Source organism: Ailuropoda melanoleuca, chromosome 4 (assembly GCF_002007445.2).
Source record: "Ailuropoda melanoleuca isolate Jingjing chromosome 4, ASM200744v2, whole genome shotgun sequence".
Lineage (NCBI taxonomy): Eukaryota > Metazoa > Chordata > Mammalia > Carnivora > Ursidae > Ailuropoda > Ailuropoda melanoleuca.
The window spans coordinates 116392449-116406562 of record NC_048221.1 but is presented as its reverse complement, the minus strand read 5'-3'; positions in this window follow the sequence as shown (position 1 = coordinate 116406562).

Below are 14114 nucleotides of genomic sequence, written 5' to 3'. Positions count from 1 at the left end.
GATTTTTATTGATACTTTTTTGCAACTGCAAATAATGCTAAGTTGTGGGTGTGTCTCTTTCTTTAGGTCAGTCTTACCATGGTTATATCAATTTTATATATTTTCAAATATCGACCTTTTTTATTAGTTGATTTTTTTATTATACATTTATTTTTAACTTTACCATTCTGCCTTTATATTTTCTTCCTTCTACTTTCTTGAATTTAACTTCTTCTTTTTTTTAACTTGCTAGAGTGAATATTTAAATGTAATGGATACTTACAAACATTCATGAATATACGAATTTTATAATATGAATTTTTCTTTAAGCATAGGTTTAGTCATAGCCAGCAATCTTTGATATATGGAATTTCTATTATTAATTAATTTAAAATGTTTTCTAACTTTCATTAATGTTTCTTTATTGGCTTAAGGATTTTCTTGAACTGCATTTCTTAGTCTTTAAATAATAACTGAATACATAAATATTATACATTAACATGAAACATTTTCCAAAATTGAGTACACTCATGTTCTATATGCACTTGAAAATGTGTATTCTGTTGTGTGTTCTGTCATTGTTGGAGGCAGTGAACTATTCATGTCAACGATGGCAATTATGCTTACCACAATGTTTATATTCCCCACATACTTGCTGATTTTTACAAGTCTTCATGTACTACCAGTTATTGGGAGAGGTCTATTAAAGTCTCTCACTGTGATCTTAGATTTGTCATTTTTAATGTAATTCTGCATATATTTATCTTATATATTTTGAAACCCTATTGTGAAGTTCATATAAATGTAACACTGTTATATCTTTCTAGTACATTGACCCTTGCATCATTACGAAGTTCTCCTAATTATCTCATTGTATTTCTTGTCTTTGTGTCTACTTTGTTTGTATTACTGACATACCAGCTTCCTTTTTGCCTGATAAATCTTTTCCCAACCTCTTATTTTTAACCTTTCTTTGTCACTATGTTTAAAGTACTTATGCCAGTAAATTTGAGTATTTTTAAAAATCTAGTCTTACAGTTGTATTTTAATTGGACCATTGTGTCCACTTATACTAAGTACATTGTTTGACATATTTGATTTTATACTTAGCTTTTACTATTTCTTCCTATTTGTCCCACCCATTTTTGTTCTTTTGTCTCTTCTTTTTGGGAATTAATTATTTCATTATTGGTTCATTCTCTTTTAATTAGCTTATCTGTTATATGTTCTTTACAATGATTTTTAGTGGTTACAATATGTAACTTTGACTTATTAAAGTCAGAAATAATTTCTTTACCTTTTAGCTGAAAACACAATGACTTTAAAACACATTTAATCTAGTTACTCCCTCCCTCTTATTGGTATTTTGTCATGTGTTTTAGCTCCCTATATATTTATGCATCAATACATATTGAGATATTGCTGTTTTGTACGATTGATATCTACCCATATACTTAGTTTTTCTAGAGTTTTCATTCTCTCATGTATTTCTTAGCTTCCAAACATGATCAGTCATCTCTAAGGAATTCCCCTTCAGTGTGTGTGTGTTTTTTTTAAGTGTGGATTTGCTGGCAATAATTTCTTTAGTTTTTGTTAGAATGAAAACAAATTTATGTCATCTATATTTTTTTTATTTATTTATTTATTTTAAAGGTTTTATTTATTTATTCATGAGAGACGGAAAGAGAGATGGAGAGGCAGAGGAGAAGCAGGGCCCCCGCTGAGCAGGGAGCCCAATACGGGACTTGATCCCAAGAACCTGGGGTCATGACTTGAGCTGAAGGCAGATACTTAACTGACTGAGCCTCCCAGGTGTCCCTGTCATCTACATTTTAAAAGGATTTAGTCAGTTATTTTTTTTTTCATTTATTTAAAGATGCCATTCCATTGTATTACCACACTTTGGTTTGCCAGGTGTTAGTCTCAATACTCCTGTACCTCTCTGCTTCCAAGACTTTTCCTTTGTCTCCTGTCTCCAAGTTTCACTGGGATATTTTTAGCTATGAATTTCTTCATTTATTTAGTTTTGGATTCATAATACTTGAGTTTGTGTAAGGTAGAGGAATTCTCAACCATTTTCTCTTAAGATATTGCTTCTTACTATATCTTCTCTTCCCTTCTATGACACCAATTGTATATGTATGAGTTATCTTAAGTGTGTCCTATATATCTCTTACACTTTCTTCTATACTTTCCATATGTTTTTCTCCTTCTTCAGCCCAGATTAATTTTACTCAACTATTATTATACTCATCATTAATTTAATCACCTGTTTAGTATTGTTTGACCTATACGTAACTCCATATGTTGAGTCATTAGTCCCTATTATTGCCTTTTTAGCTCAAAAATTTCCATTTGTTTCTTTTCCACCAGGTAACAGTTATCTGATAAAATTCTTCCTGTTGTATCTATGCTCTTGGACATATTAAGTTGTAAGTCTAGTCTCACAACTACAACACCAAGATCATCATCTGTGCTTTGTTGTCATTGTTGGTTTTCCTGTTCTTTTTTTTTTTTATGTTTAGTTTAGTCTTGTCTTTTTTTTTAAACTACGTAATGAATATTATACCTGAAACATTTAGAGATATGGAATAATATTCTCTTCTTTCAGACAGAATTGAACCTGTCCTTTCTTAGGCAGGCTATGAGGGAACAGATCTTTTATTCAACTGGGGAGTGAACTGATTCAAGGAAGTCATGCAGTTTGGGGGAAGCTTTGTGTACTTCTGTTTGGCCACAGCTTCTAACTTTAGCTCTTAGAGATCTCAGCCAAGAGCCTTTAAATGTTTACTAAAGGTCCTCCTTCTTTGCTGATCAAGAACTCCCATTTTCGTCTTCTTTTCACCAGGAGATTTGATAACTGTATAAATTTTCAATTATTCTTTTAGTTTCTTAGTCTCTTTCTCCAAACACCTTAAGAATTCCGTAAATATTATAAGGGGAGAAAAAGAAAGGATTCGGCTCACTTCTCAGCACCTCCCTTCCCTCCTCCATGTTGGCTCCTCAAATCCTGCCTGCCTTGAAAAGTTTGTACTTTAACACTGTCTGACTGCTAGAGCTCTGCATGCTCCTCTGGTTCTTGGCAGTTAGCTAGCCTCAGCCTGGTGTTTCAGCTTCTCACTTAGTATAAACATTTGGCAAATTCCTTATGGGATAAACTATGACAGATAATTGGGCTCTTCTATGACTCCCACTTCACCAGAATCTTGGTCTCTTAATGTTGTTACCTCAATAGCTCTGGATGACTTCAAATAGATCTTAAAGCATGTTTTACCTGGCTTTTCCCATTGTTTCTAGTGGCAACTTTGGTCTGCCCTAGCCTATTCCATCATAGCTTTCCTCTATGTTCTTAAGAAAATATTTATTTTTTTTCAGAACTATCTAAATTGTCTTTAACCAGTGAGTTGATCCACATACTCTAGCCTGTTCTATTTATTCTAATACATTTCTATGCACACATAAATTACTATGTGTCAGTTCCAACACAAAATGGAAGAGTTTCAGATATTCTGAGTTGCATCTCTTACATAGTAAGTGGCAGAATTTACAGTAAAGAAAATCAGTTCTATCCAACACTAAGTCTTAATAGTACAATAAATTCATAAACACCCCCGATTACCAAAACACTCAAGAAGTAGAATTATGAATTATTGTTATTTTCAATTGTGTTAATTAATATTAATTTGCTATTTTTTCATCACATGGTAATCTCCTAGCACTCACTATAGGATAAATGGTAGCAGATGCCTTCATTTTAAAGTCCAAAAGAAAGAGGAAAAACTTTAAAGTGAGAAAATTCTCTTCATCTATCCTTTTCAAGAGAGCAGGATTTTCTTTACTTGATATAATTAAAACATGATATCTGGCCAGTTCTTACAACCCAGCATAGAAATAATTTAATGACGTCTTTTGCTATATTAAAGCAGGAATCTGCATATTCCATTTATTTGTTTATGTATTTTTTTATGGAGAAAGTGACATCAGGATAAATTTAAGTTACATAGCTAGATTTGGGACTAGAATTTTTCAGGCATTTTTGATATGATTGTGAATACCAGAAATTCCATAATAGTGTAAAGTCTGTGCTCTCTGAGAGCTCTCCATTTAGTGTATTAAGTGCCAAAAGAGTGATTTAATAAAAAAAATATGGGAGGCTTTATAAGGTTTCAAAGAATTAACCAGTTTGGACTGGATTTTTCAGTAAAGTAACAGATTTTTAAAATTCAGCAAGACTTAAACATGTCAGGAAAAAGGAAATTAATTTTAAATATCAACAAGTTGTCTTCATTACCTTAACACTTAGCATGTGCCTATTGCACAAAAAGTAGTCACAAAGAGGATGAGAAAAATAAATACCTCCTGAGTTCTCTAGACTTGAAAAAATGTTTTATGATGAATTTTTTTTTTAAAGATTTTATTATTTATTCGACAGAGATAGAGACAGCCAGCGAGAGAGGGAACACAAGCAGGGGGAGTGGGAGAGGAAGAAGCAGGCTCATAGAGGAAGAGCCTGATGTGGGGCTCGATCCCATAACGCTGGTATCACGCCCTGAGCCGAAGGCAGACGCTTAACCGCTGTGCCACCCAGGCGCCCCTTATGATGAATTTTTAAAAAGATTTCATTTATTTGACAGAGAGAGAGACAGAAAGCACAAGCAGGGGGAGCAGGGAGTGAGAGGGAGAAGCAGGCTGCTCACTGAGCAGAGAGCCCGATGTGGGGCTTGATCCCAGGACCCTGGGATGATGACTGAGCCGAAGACAGATGCATACCCACTGAGCCACCCAGGTGCCCCATTTTATGATGATTTAAAAACACTTTCAAGATGGCATCTATTTTAGAAGAGATACCACACTCCATGTTCTTTGCCATGAAAGGAATAAGAGGGCAGAGTATCAATCATTTCTGACCATTTTTGGCTTTTCACTCCATTCTCATATCTAATCTCACCACACAGTATGAAGAGAAATTATTGGGGGCAATAAGAATGTGCTAGTAGCAACGTACGAATTAGAGCTAAAGATTTATTTTTGTGGGGGACAGGAAAACATTTTTATTAGTTCTATCCCCCTTGCCCCATTTTCCTTTCCCCTTTCTGAGGAGGGTGCATCTGTTAACTACCATAGATTCCCTAAGTATTTGTACATGTGAGCACACATGTGTGCATGTGACACACATACACACACACACCCTTAATCTTCATCCTTAGTTTACTGGCCTTTTGCATACTTGAAAACAACTTTATTTTTTCCCTTTGCTTTAATTTTTTAATTTTTTAAATTTTAATATAGAAATTTTAAAATTATTATTATGTTCAATTAGCCAGCATATAGTACATCATTAGTTTTTGATGTAGTATTCAATGATTCATTAGTTGCATATAACACTCAGTGCTCATCACCACACGTGCCCTCCTTAATATCCATCCCCCAGTTACCCCCCCCTTCTGTAACACTCAGTTTGTTTCCTAGAGTGCAGAGTCTCTCATAGTTTGTCTCCCTCTCTGATTTCTTCCCATTCAGTTTTCCCTCCCTTCCCCTGTGGTCCTCTGTGCTATTCCTTATGTTCCACATATGAGTGAAACCATATGATAATTGTCTTTCTCTGCTTGACTTATTTCACTTAGCATAATACCCTTTAGTTCCATCCATGTCGATGCACATGGTGGGTATTCATCCCTTCTGATGGCTGAGTAATATTCCTTTGTATATATGAACTACATATTCTTTATCCATTCACCTGCTGAAGGATATCTTGGCTCCTTCCACAGTTGGGCTATTGTGGACATTGCTGCTATGAACACTGGGGTGCACGTGCCCCTTCTTTTCACTATGTGTATTTTTGGGGTAAATACCTAGTAGACAAATAACCAGTAACAAAATTGAAGCAGTAATCAAAAACCTGCCAAAAAACAAAAATCCAAGGCCAGATGGTTTCCTAGGGGAATTCTACCAAACATTTAAAGAAGAAATCATACTTATTCTACTACAGCTGTTTCAAAAACTAGAAACAGAAGGCAAACTTCCAAACTTGTTCTATGAGACCAGCATTACCCTGATCCCAAAACCAGGCAAAAACCCCATCAAAAAGGAGAATTACAGACCAATATCCCTGCTGAACATGGATGCCAAAATACTCAACAAGATCCTAGCCAATAGGATCCAACAGTACAATAAAAGGATTGTCCATCACAACCAGGTCGGATTTATTCTTGGGATGCAAGGGTGGTTCAACATTTGCAAATCAATCAACATGATAGAGGGCATTAAAAAAAGAAAAGACAAGAACCACTGATCCTCTCAATTGATACAGAAACAGCATTTGACAAAATATAGCATCCTTTCCTGATTAAAACTCTTCAGAGTGTAGGGATAGAGGGAACATACCTCAATATCATAAAAGCCATCTACAAAAAGCCCACAGCAAATATCATTCTCAATGGGGAAAAACTGAGAGCTTTTCCATTAAGGTCAGGAACACAACAGGGATGCCCACTCTCACCACTTTTGTTCAACATAGTACTAGAAGTCCTAGCCTCAACAATCAGACAAGTAAAAGAAATAAAAGGCATTCAAATTGGCAAAAAGGAAGTCAAACTCTCTCTCTTCGCAGATAACATAATACTTTAAATGGAAAACCCAAAAGACCCCACCCCCAAATTACTAAAACTCATATAGCAATTCAGCAACATGGCAGGATACAAAATCAACGCACAGAAATCAGTTACATTTCTATACACTATCAATGTGACTGAAGAAAGAGAAATTAAAGAATTGATTCCATTTACAGCAGCACCAAAAATCATAAGATACCTAGGAATAACCCCAACCAAAGAGGAAAAGGATCTATACTCTAGAAACTACAGAACACTATGAAAGAAATTGAGGAAGACACAAAGAGATGGAAAAACATTCCATGCTCATGGAGTGCAAGAATAAACATTGTGAAAATGTCTATGCTGCCCAGAGCAATCTACATTTTCAATGCAATCCCTATCAAAATACCATTGACATTTTTCACAGAGCTGGAACAAAGAATCCTAAAATTTGCACGGAACCAGAAAAGATCCAGAATCGCAGGGGATTATTGAAAAAGAAAACCAAAGCTGGGGGCATCACAATGCCTGACTTCAAACTATATTACAAAGTTGTGATCATCTAAGACAGCATGGTATTGTCACAAAAACAGTTACATAGATCAGTGGAACAGAATAGAGACCCCAGAAATGGACCCTCAACTCTATGGTCAACTAATCTTCAAATCAGGAAAGAACACCCAATGGATAAAAGAAAGTCTCTTCAATAAAAGGTGCTGGGAAAATTGCACAACCACAAGCAGAAGAATGAAACTGGACCATTCTCTTATACCATACACAAAGATAAACTCAAAATGGATGAAAGACCTAAATATGAGACGGGACTGCATCAAAATCCTAGAGGAGAATGTAGGCAGTAACCTCTTCAACACTGGCCACTGGCCACAGCGACCTCTTTCAAGACATGTCTCTAAAGCCAAGGAAAACAAAAGCAAAAATGAACTTTTGAGACTTCATCACAATAAAAAGCTTTTGCACAGCAAAGGAAACAGTCAACAAAACTAAGAGGCCACGGAATGGGAGAAGATATTTGCAAATGACATTATGGATAAAGGGTTTTATCCAAGATAAAGGGCTGCTCAAACGCAGCACCCAAAAAACAAATAACCCAGTCAATAAGTGGGTAGAAGACATGAGCAGACACTTCTCCAAAGACATACAAATGACTAACAGACACATGAAAAAATGCTCCACATCACTAGCCATCAGGGAAGTACAAATCAAAACCACAATGAGATACCACCTTACACCAGTTAGAATGGCAAAAGTTAACAAGACAGGAAACAAGTGTTGGTGAGGATGTGGAGAAAGGGGAACTGTCTTACATTGTTGGTGGGAATGCAAACTGGTACAGCTACTCTGGAAAACAGTATGGAGGTTCCTCAAGACGTTAAAAATAGAGCTACCCTGTGACCCAGCAATTGTACTACTTCATATTTACCCAAAAGATTTATTTTTTTTAAACTTTGACATATGGGAGAAGACTGAGTGTCATCTAGAGTTGTTTGAGGTTTTTACAAACAAAATATCTGTATTAAAATTCATTTTGCAAGAGAGGAAATAGCTTATATTTATACATTCTATATTCTATATAGCCTGTAATAATTATACAGAGCAGCTTTCCCTGATGGCTTGTCTTACCCTTCAGAAAAAGCTCATGAAACTGATTGCTTTAGTGAGACATGAGGTATTAATTGTGCATCTAGACTGTGCAGAATACTGGGGACTAGTTCTGAGACAAATACTAATGAAGGAGTTAGTATCATAAATACACAAGATATATTATTTATGTTCTTGAAGAATTTTTATTTCTTAATATAAACAATGGGATTTCATTTTGATAGTTTCTTTGTTTGCCATCACACTCTCCAGCAATGCTTCACTAAAACCAGAAACAGAGTCAACTATTTTTGACTAAAATCGTAAGAAAACTGAGTCTTTGCTTAAAAGAAGATATACACAAAGAAGACTATAAATCAAAAGAAACAATAAAAGCTACTTATTCACATCTTAGCCACTAAAAAATACATGGATTACAAATGACTTATTCTTGGAAATAGTGCCTCAAATCCAAATTGTAGCATAACTCACAGTCCGAATAAACATGAAAAAGCTGTCAAATATGGCTCTAAGTCCCAAAGATACCATCATCTGCATTAAAAATGAATGAAATGAGAGAAAGGGAAAAAATCTGCAGTTTATATTTGTCATTCTTTTGTTATCTTCATGTATTTCAGGATAAAGGGCAAAATGCAGAAAAACCTTCAGGAATTCAAAGGGAATTCATGGTTGCAATTTTAATATTTTAGAGTAACCCATATTTTGGACTAGACAGCCATTAAAATCTGTTGTTGCCTAGTAGTCTCTTTCCTTTAGGCAACAAGTCTGTTTTTGTTACAGCTAAAAGAAAGAGCTGTTAAAAGTTATATGCTGCAGATGAGAAGAGGAACAGGAAAAAAATTTCATGATCATTAGTCAGGAACCAATGATCCAAGTACAGCTTGGAGAGCTACCAGTTCTAAATCTATGATTTAAAATTTTGTCAAAATTAACATGTTCTGGAGCCTTTAGAAGAGAACATTCAGTTTAGTTTAAAGTTTATCTCATTCAGACCCTACTGGGCTATACGGTCTTCTCAACATTTTCTTTGAAAATTCCTCTATTAAAAAAACAAATTATCAGGCACTTAATACATTTTATAAAATAGTGACATAATTCTCAAAAGGAAGTCATTTCTAATACATATGAGACTCTAATCATGTATGTCAAGGGAACATATGAACCAAATATCTGATTCAATAGGAGGTTTACAATACACTGAATAAGCAGAGTCCTATAGCTCTTGAGTCAACCACGTGGCTGATGAAGTATGTGTGTGCATGTGTGAGTGTGCGACACTCTCCAGTCACCTTGCTTTTACCACTACTGTGGTAGCACCGAAAATAAAGGGAAAGATAAGAAAGCTTGTGTAACTATACTCGATTCAGAAAAAACAGACTTTAAAATAGACTGTAATAAGAGACAAATATGAGTCTTATATAATGATAAAGGAGTGAAACCAACAAGAAGATATAACATTTGTAAATATTTATGTACCAAACATAGAAGCACCTAAATACATAAAGAAAATATTAACAGAACTAAAAGGAAAAATTGAAAGCACTATAATAACAGTAGGGTACTTTTTTTTTTTATTCTATTATGTTAGTCACCATACAGTACATCCCTGGTTTCTGATGTAAAGTTCCATGATTCATTACTTGCGTATAACACCCAGTGCACCATGCAATACATGCCCTCCTTACTACCCATCCCCACTTACAGCAATGGATAGATAATGGAAACAGAAAATCAGTTAGGAAATATCAGTTTTAAATGACACATTAGACCAAATGGACTTAAAATGTATTTATAGAATATTCCATCCAAAAGCAGAATACACATTCTTCTCCAGTATACATGGAACATTCTCCAGGATAGACCAAATGTGGGGCCACAAACAGATTTCAATTAATTCAAGAAGGCTGAAATCATATCAAGCATCTTCTCTGACCATTATGGTATGAACTAGAAATCTACTGCAATAAGAAAATGAAAAACCACAAAAACATGGAGAACAAACAACATGCTACTGAACAAGCAATGAGTCAAAGAAGAAAGCAGAGGAGGAATCAAAAAATACGTTGAGACAAATGAAAAGAATACAACACACTAAAATCTGTGGGACACAGCAAAAGCAATTTTAAGAGGAAAATTCACAGCAATAAAGGCCTACATCAAGAAACAATAAAAATCTCAAATAAACTATCTAACTTTATAGCTAAAGAAACTAGAAAAAGAGAACAAAATAGTCCTGAAGTAAGTAGAAGAAACATAAGAGATTAGAAATAAATGAAATGGAGATTATAGCAATAATAGAAAACATTGATAAAAGAGAGAGAGAGATGTATCTTTGAAAAGATAAACAAAATGGACAAACCTTTAGCTAGATTTACCAAAAAAAAAAAAAAAAGAGAGAGAGAGAGAGAGAGAGAGAGAGAAAGGGTTCAAATGAATAAAATCAGAAATGAAAAAGAATTTACAACTGATACCACAGAAATATAAAGGCTCATAAGAGAATACTACAAATAATGCATGTCAACAAATTACACAACCTACAAGAAATGAATAAATTCCTAGAAAGATGCAACCTTCTACGACTGAATCAGGAAGAAAACAAAAACCTGAATAGACCGATTACTAGGAAGGAGATTAAATCAGTAATCAAAAATCTCCCCAAAAAAGTCCAGGACCAGATGGCTTCACTGGTGAAATCTTCCAAACATTCAAAGAAGATTTAATACCTACCTTCTCATACTCTTCCAAAAAATTAAAGAAGAGGAATGTTTCCAAACCCTTTTTATGAGTCCAGCATTACTTTGATAGCAAACCAGACAATGACACCACCAAAAAAAAAAAAAAAAAAAGAGAGAGAGAGAGAGAGGAAAAGAAAAAGAAAATAAGAAAATTACAGGCCAGTATCCTTGATGAACACAAATACAAAAACCATCAACACAGGGATGGTTCAATATCTACAGGGCAATCAATGTGATATACTACATAAACAAAACAAAATGAGGGATAAAAATCATATGATCACCTCCATAGATGTAGAAAAAATCACAATAACATTCAACATCCACTTATGATTAAAAACTCTCAACAAAGTGGGTATAAAGTGAACATACCTCAACATAGTAAAGGCCATGATGACAAACCCACAGCTAACACCATGCTTAATAGGGGAAAGCTAAAAACTTTTCCTCTAAGACCAGGAAGTTCAAGACAAGGATGTTCACTCTCACCACTTTTATTCAACCTACTATTAGAAGGTCTAGCCATGGAAATTAGCCATAAAAATGAAATAAAAGCCATTCAAATAGGAAAGGAAGAAGTAAACTGTCAATACTTGCAAATGATTTTATATATATATATAAATATATAAATATAAATATATAAATATATATATATATATATATATAAAACTCTAAAAACCCCTCTAAAATCTGTTAGAATAAAAGAATGCAGTGAATATGTAGGATACAAAAATATTAATATACAAAAATTGGTTGCATTTCTACACACTAATAACAGACTATTAGGAAGAGATATTAAGAAAACAGTCTCATTTACTATTGCACCGAAAGCAACCAAATATCAAGGAATAAATTCAACCAAAGAGGTGAAAAATATGTACACTACAAGACTATAAGACACTGATGAAAAAAATTGAAGACATAAAAAATGAAAAGATATTCCATGCTCATGGATTGCAAAAATCAACATTGTTAAAATGTCCATACTACCCAAAACAATCTACAGATTCAATGCAATCCCTATTAAAATTCCAATGGCCTATTTCATAGAACTAGAACAAATAATTCTAAAATTTGTATGGAACCAAAAGATCTTGATTAGCCAAAGCAATCCTTAAAAAGAACAAAGCTGGAAGTTTTAAACTCTGTAGCTATAGTAATCAAAACAGGATGGTACTGGAACAAAAACAGACCCACATGGAACAGAACTGACAACCCAGAGAAAAACGCATGCATATATGGACAATTAGCTTATGACAAAGGAGCCAAAAACATATAATGGAGAGTGGAATCTTTTTAATAAATAGTATTTGTGAGAACTGGACAGCCAAATACAAAAGAATGAAACTAGACCACTATCTTATACAATACACAAAAATGAAATCAAAATAGCTTAGAGACTTGAATGTAAAACCTGAAACCATATAATTCCTAGAAGAAAATACAGGTGATAAGCTCCTTGACATGGGTCTTAGCAATGTTTTTTGTGGATCAGACTCCAAAGGCAAGGGAAAGAAAAACAAAATTAAACAATTAAGACTACATCAAATTAAAAATCTTCTGCACAGTGAAGGAAACCATACTCAAAATGAAAGTGCAACCTATTGAATGGGAGGAGACATTATATATCCAATTAGGGTTAATATCCAAAATATAAAATGAACTCATACAACTCAACAACAAAAAAACAAAACAATCCGATTAAAAAATGGGCAGAGGATCTAAACAGACATTTTCCCCAAAATGACATGCAGGGTGGCCAAGAGGCACATAAAAAGATGTTCAGCATCACTAATTGCTAGGGAGATGCAATCAAAACCACAATAAGGTATCACCTCATACCTGTTAGAATGGCTATTTTCAAAAAGACAAAGAATAACAAGTGTTTGAGAGGATGTGGAGAAAAGCAAACCCTCAAACACTGTTGGGATTGTAAACTGGTGCAGCCACTATTGAAAACCGTATGGAAATTCCTCAAAAAATTAAGGATAGACTACCATATGACCCAGCTATTCCACTTAAGGGTATATAGCCAAAAATATGAAAATACTAATCCAAAAAGATATATGCACCCCTGTGTTCATTGCAGCATTATTTATAATAGGCAAGATATGGAAACAAACTAAATGTCCATCAATGGATGAATGGAATACTACTCAGCCATAAAAAAGAATGAAATCTTGCCATTTGTGACAACAAATGGGGTATTATGCTAAGTGAAATAAGTCAGATGGAGAAAAATAAATACTATATGAATTCACTCATGTGGAATATAAAAAAATAACAAAACAAAACAAACAAAAAAATAAAACAAAAACAAACTCATAGATATGATGGAGATTGGATTGGTGGTTACCAGATGAGAAGGGAGTTAGTGGGAGAAAGAGGTAAAGGGTATCAATTGTAGGGTGATGGATAATAACTAGACATTTAGGGAGGCTCACTTTGTATGTAAACATACATTGAATTGTAATGTTGTAGACCTGAAATTTATGTTTAAAAAATACATATTCCATATGTCCTATAGGAGAAATCCTGTCCATGGCAGGTTGTTATGTAAAATTCATTTGAGTACCTGTATTGTGTCTTATTCTTGCTATTGTAATAAACATACTAATTCCAAAATGCTTACCAAAAAAAAAAAGAGAAAAAAGAATCCTACTATTGTTCATGAAGCTATGTGTATTCCTTTGTAACTGTATATGTCACTTGTCTGTGTGTGTATTTAAATTATATTACTACCATATAAGTAAAGAAATAAATATTTCAGTAGTGGTAATTGTCAGAATAAATTACTTTCTTTTTGAAAGAAAAAAAAAAGGCTTCATCTGATCTGGCTCACCAAGAGTAGATTTCTCATTCAGCAATTGTCTTCAATCAGAAAAGAAGTACAAGGAAACCTGGAATGTGCTCGACACAGGCATGTAGCCATTGGAGCCTGTGCTACAACATGCCCACAAATGAAAAGCATCTACAGTTGACTGCATGAAGCCAGGGGAAAGACAACCAAGGGTGATGCATGTGTAAATATCATATAGTGCTGGGTTTAAATTGAATAGCATTGCAGAGGAGCTCAAATTGTTTTTGACAGACTATAAATACATCTGTGGATATTGCTTATAATAGAAGAATACACTTGCACTTCTTTTTTTTCCTATTGGTAATGGAAATCTAAGCATTGCTAATA